Genomic DNA, 6,000 nt, shown 5'->3' with positions numbered 1-6,000 from the left:
CAGTTTTGAGGCTGATGTGTTATTTTGTAACATAAAGTGGACACTTGAATAAAACTGAATTGGAAAAAAATTAATGAAGTATGACAACTCATTTTTCTTACAGTGGTAAGATTAATGGCCAAAGCACTGCTCTAGAAATAATAATAATAGCACTTGTTGACCAACCACTGGGAACATTTATTATCTTCAGTCCTCACAGGAACCTTTAGGGAGCTCTTCACTTAGCAAAGTAAGTGAGCACTGAAGACTCAGAAACTGACTTGGACCCTTAAGGGCTCTCAGAGACCGAACCACCAACCAAAGAGCATGTATGGACTGGACCAAGGCCTTCCCACACATATGTAGATGTGCAGCTTGGTCTTCATGTGAGTCTTGAACCACTGGAATGGGGGCTATCCCAAAAGCTGTTATCTATACGTGGGATACGTTCTAGCTGGGCTGCCTTGTCTGGCCCTAGTGGGAGAGGATGCACCTAGCACACAGAGGTTTGATGTGTGTGGGCATACCCATGGGTCCCCACCCTCTCAGAATAGAAGGGGCGGGGGGAGGTAACCAGGAGCAGGGCCAGTGAATGGAATGTAAAGTGAATAAGTAAAAAGTAATTTATTTTAAAGTTAAATAGTAAAAGGAGGGGGGGGGAAGTAAGAAACTGTCTCTGAGGTCACACTGGACTGGGAATGTGGCTGCGGCTGTAGCATGCTTATACAGCATGCACGAAGGCCTGGGTTCAGTCCCCAGCACCACATAAATTGACAGTGGCAGGCACTTGCGATGTAGAAGCAGGAGGTTCTAAGTTCCAGGTCACCCTGACTACTTAGTGAGCAGTCTGGCACACATAAGACCCTATTTCAGAACAATTCACATCGATGGTAAGTGGGCACTGGGCTCCATCCAGTCAACGCAACTCTGAAAGCCAAGGATTTTTAATAAAACAATACAGTGTCCATCTCTAGGTGCTGTGGGGCTTCTGAAGTGTGGAGGCAGGGAATCCATACAGTTCATACTATAAACTCGTTACATGCCAAGTTAGGATACATGAACTTTGAGATTCATGACAAAGACAGCCCTTACTGCTTGAGAAACATCTTATCATATGCCCTGAGTCCAGTGACTTCAGTGGATGCCTAGCTGGGTAGCCTCTGGATTTCTTAATTCATAAACCTAAGGTAAACACACTTTGTAAAACTGATATCAAGCATACAGAAACACCTGGCCATCTAGTAGGTACATGGTAAACATGACTTGGGCTGGGCTTAGTCCAGACATGGATAAACATGACTGGGTCTACTCTTAGACCAGTCTGAGAGTATGGGTCACTTTGGCCCAAAGGATTCCAGAGAGCTGCTGTCATCCCAGGGCTAAATCGGAGTGTGTGCATGTGCGTCAGAGAAGGGACTCCATGAGTGCTGAGAGGCGCTGTGGAACCAATTCCATCTCCATGCTTTAACTAGGACCATGGCTCAGGCAAGAGCCAAAGGATTTCCAAACAGGAGGTGACCCAGCAAAGACTAATCACCCCACACTGAAGCCACTCCTAATGTTCTCCTGCTCTGGATTTCCAGTGGAATCAAGGCAGTCATCTATTAAAGATGGAACAAAATCCAACTTCAGATTCTTTTCCTCTGCTTGTCCTCTCAAGATGCAGTTGCAGCTTGGCCTTGGCTTCATACTGTAGTTCATAGCTCCCTTCAGGCCATTACGGATGATTTTTCTAATGTACAAATCTGACACATTAAAATTCTTTGCATAGCACAAAGTCTAAACTATTCAGCGAAGACCCTGACTACTTGACATCATAATCCACGAAGCTATTGATAACGCAAAGCGCAGTGCTCTTTCGTGTCCCCATTTCTCCTCCTCCTGCAATGTGTTTTTTCCCTTTCCCACCTGGCAAACTACAGTGCACTCAAGATGTCAACTGCAGCGCTTCCTCCTGCATTTATCTCCCCTTAATCCCTCAGGCAGGCAAGTCAGAAAAAGTTCAGGCTTCAAGTTAGAAAGTCCAGGGTCCACCTTTGGCCCTTGTCCTAGGCTAGCCAGAATATCAGCCAAAAAAAAAAGGCCTCCTCCAGCTGGCTGGTGTGGTTTTCCAGGTAGGGAGACAGATCTGGACCATTATGGACAAAAGGCTCAGACCCTATACCACCATCTCTCACCCATGATGACCAATTTTAAAGGTATTTGCATTGTTCCTTATGCAGTCAGTATCCATACAGGTCTGCTAAGCACAGACATACAAAGATTCTGATCCTTCTATCTGTTCAGTTACATTTTATTATTAAAAATAAATGTCTCACTTTTTCTACTTTCTTGCAATCTCTTTAAACTTAGAGTGTGTATTGTGTGCACATGTGTAAACATGTTTGTGTGTCTGCAGGTGCAAGCAAACACGCAGGAGCAGACATGTAGAGGAGCTAAGAATCTGGGTGTCTTCCTTGGTCACTCTCCACGGAACCTAGAGGTCACCGATTGACTGCTATCCAGACTCTGCCTCTGGTTAGGTAGCACATGGGTGAGTGTGGACAATCAGGCATTCTGGTCTGATAGTTTGTTTTCTGAGCATCCCATCAACAGACCAGAAAGCACTCTGCTGGTGTTGCACTGTTTGTACCATCTTCATACACCTTTTAAGCCGAAGGAAGTTCCTACATCAAGGGGTTTGTTGTTTTCCATGTGTGTGGAATTGCAGGCGCTTGTGCATGTATAAGTGCGAGATCAGAGGTCAGTGCCTGAGGTCAGAGGTCAGCGCCTGAGGTCAGAGATCAGCATCATCTTCCATTATCTTCTACTTTACTGAGGTAGGTCTCTAGGCTATCCAGCTAGCTAACCAACCAGGGAATACTGTTTTATTTCCTGAGTGCAGGGATTACAGGCAAGCCAATATGCCCTTGAAGCTTTTACTTGGGCACTGGGAATTTGAACTGTCTGCATACTTGCATGACAAATGCTCTATCCACTGAGTGCAAGCCCTGAGGTTCTGATCAGGAGACCATCTCTATGGGCTCTCTTACCTATTTGCAAAAATAGGCAACTGTCCCTGGGCCACTTTCTACTTGTGAGCCTGCAGCAAAAATGTCCAATGTCCTTCATTACTCTTAGGAAGGTTGTGTCAACAGCGAGGCCAAGAATTGGATGAACTTCCTAAGGTGAATAGTATTCTTGATTTCAACTGAAACCAGAGAAGGATTCTTCCAGGAACTTAACTTACAGGGCTTCCTGGTGACCCAAAAGATGACTGGAAAACAATTTTTTCTAAACTTCTTCTAAATTCTTTTAAAAAATTCTTCCTAACATTAGTCTGCTTATCTAACTTTGTAAGTATGGTATACAAAACATAATGGGCTGTTAATAGCATCAAGAGCACTTGGTGGGGCAGCTTGCAGAGAGGACTAAGATGAGCGGCTGGTAAACTGAGGCAGACTTCAAATGAGAACGCATGGGCTCTGAAGAAGCCAACGTGGTTTTCACCTATGCGCATCTCCACTTGAGCTGGCAAGTTGGCTCAGCAGTCAAGAGGACCAGGTTCAATTCCCAATTCCCTACACAACCACCTGTAACTCCAGGTCCAGGGGATCTGAGGCCCTCTTCTGACCTCTACAGACACTAGGCACACACATGGTATAAATATACACACAAGTGAAACACACACACACACACACACACACACACGAGCATCAGTCATTATTAGACAGTATGGAATGATAGACTAACATGTAGCCAATATGTGATACCACATGGAGGGGTAAGACTGAGCAATGGAGTCCAACTGTCATGATGTATATATCTGCTCTCGCTACTTCCCGATTCTGTGGTCTTGAGCAAACTGCTTATTTCCTCATGCAAAGGGGGAATAAAAGTGCCAGTGGACTAGAGACCTTGTTCAGTAGTGTATGCCTAGTACGTACAGAGCCCTGGATTCCATCCCAGTACCACAGACTGGGTGTGATGATCTATGCCCATAGTCCCATCACTCAGGAGGTGAAGTGGATCAGGCATCACTGGCTGCAGTGAGTTTGAGGCCAGCCTGCGATACAGGAGACAGTGTCTCAAAAAGTACTCATCTCAGGGCTGTTAGGAGCAAGAGTTAGTTAATATATACAATGAATACAACAGTGCTTGGCACATAGTAGGTGCTCAAAATGAGCTCTCTTCTCCTAGTTTCATATGTCAAACTATAAGGTACCGCTCACACATTATCTTACTAATGGCTTGCAGCCAGGTAGGTGGCTGTGCATTTTAAATGAAAGAAGCTGAAGTCAGAGGGCAGAACCTTGTCTATGGTCAGTGCTGAACAGAGCCCTTCTGCTTCAAGCTTACGATTCCATCAGAGACTCTGCTAACAGTGAGCCAAACTTTTTGGGACCCTACATAATTAAGTTGAACCTACAAATAACCACTGTATAAACCGACTCAAAATAACCCTAGTTATCTGCTCAAAACTTGTCCGCAACTCTCCAATCCCAGAGTGGACAGGAACTATGGTAAAGACCCACATTCGTACTTGCCTTACGTGGACCACGGTATGTAAATGGTGAATGAAGTTCCAACACTTGAGAGACCCACGCAGCGGTAACCCTTCCCCAGTGGTCTCCTAACACCCAGCTAAGCATTGTCACTGTTGGACACTGTTGTTATAAACCAGTTAGTGTACGTGACTTGTCTCCAAAACAATAACTTACAGGTTCTCACAAATGCCAGAGTCTCTTGTCTGGGACACCAAGGTGACGATCCGATCATTCAACAGCTTGGGGCTTTGCATTTGAACGATCCAAAGCAGACATTAGACAAGGTGGTTTTTCTATCCTTGAGGCGCAGTCCAGGGAAGGGCAAGCCACGTGGAAGGAGAACTTTGAGAAAGCCCAAGAGACCAAAGGAAAAGCTGAAGAAGGGCAAGTCACAGAGAACGCTGAGCCTTAAAAAAGAAGGTGGTGAGAGCCAAGGGGAGGCCTCAAGGAATGAGGGGCCTGGCAAGAGTGAGGGAGAAAAAAATAAAGGAGGGGAGTGTGGCAACTCAGGCTTAAAATGGAAGGGCAATTCTGGAGTTACGGTGGGTTCTGATCCAATGGAAAATTAGACCAGACGCCTTACCAAGCTTCTCGCTAAGGAGCCTGGGTGGTCATCTGCGGGTGGCCCACACTTAAGAACACACACACAAAAACTGGACAGAAACATGAGGGGAGAAGTGTCATGCAGCAGGGAGTGGCAAGAACCGATCCTAAATGCAGTTATTTGGGTACAATGTGCCCTTCAGAGAGGGCACGGTGACTGCATGGGCTAATTTACAGAGCTGCTGGGTAATAACTCAGAGAGCAAGGCTCCCTTCTCCCAACAAAACCAGGAGCCCCTGAAGGTTTCATGGTGGTAAAAGCTGCATTATACAGCATTCTGAGATCCCAGAACCAATGAAAGGAGAGACAAGTTTACTAAAACGAGTCTTGACACTGAGTGCGTTTCTGGCAGATCCGTTATTAGACACTAGTTCTACCCTGTCCTCAAGACACGATTCGTTTCCTTATAAGGCTCTTCTCTTCTGCTCTCTGTATAACAAGCACCATCTTCTTAAAGGAGCAAAGTGAGGAGAACCTGTCCTGCCCCCATCCCACTCCCTGTGGTTTAAGCTAACTAAGTAGAGGTCCCTATCATTGGAGGTGTCAAGGAACTATCAGCTCTTGAAATCAGGTCTTAAAAACCAACCCTGCTACAGAAAAGCAGGCTGGAGGAGAGTCTGGGGAACAATGCAGTTCACAGCAGTTGCAGGAACGAGGCAGAGGCAGCTAAAGCTTTGACAATTTCTAATCTCATTAGCACCCTCCCACTAGCAGACTTCAGATACAGTGTGCATTTACTGACAGATGTGCTCTCACAGTATACAGGAGCACAGGACATGCCAGCTGTCACTTATCACAGAGAACTGACTTCTAATGGAATTTACCAAAAAAAAAAAAAAAAAAAAAGGTTTTCAGCTGGTCTCCATTATCTATGAGCAAATTCCAAACTACT

This window comes from Apodemus sylvaticus, chromosome 1 (assembly GCF_947179515.1).
Source record: "Apodemus sylvaticus chromosome 1, mApoSyl1.1, whole genome shotgun sequence".
Lineage (NCBI taxonomy): Eukaryota > Metazoa > Chordata > Mammalia > Rodentia > Muridae > Apodemus > Apodemus sylvaticus.
The sequence above is the reverse complement of the archived record's forward strand: the minus strand, read 5'-3'. Positions refer to the sequence as shown.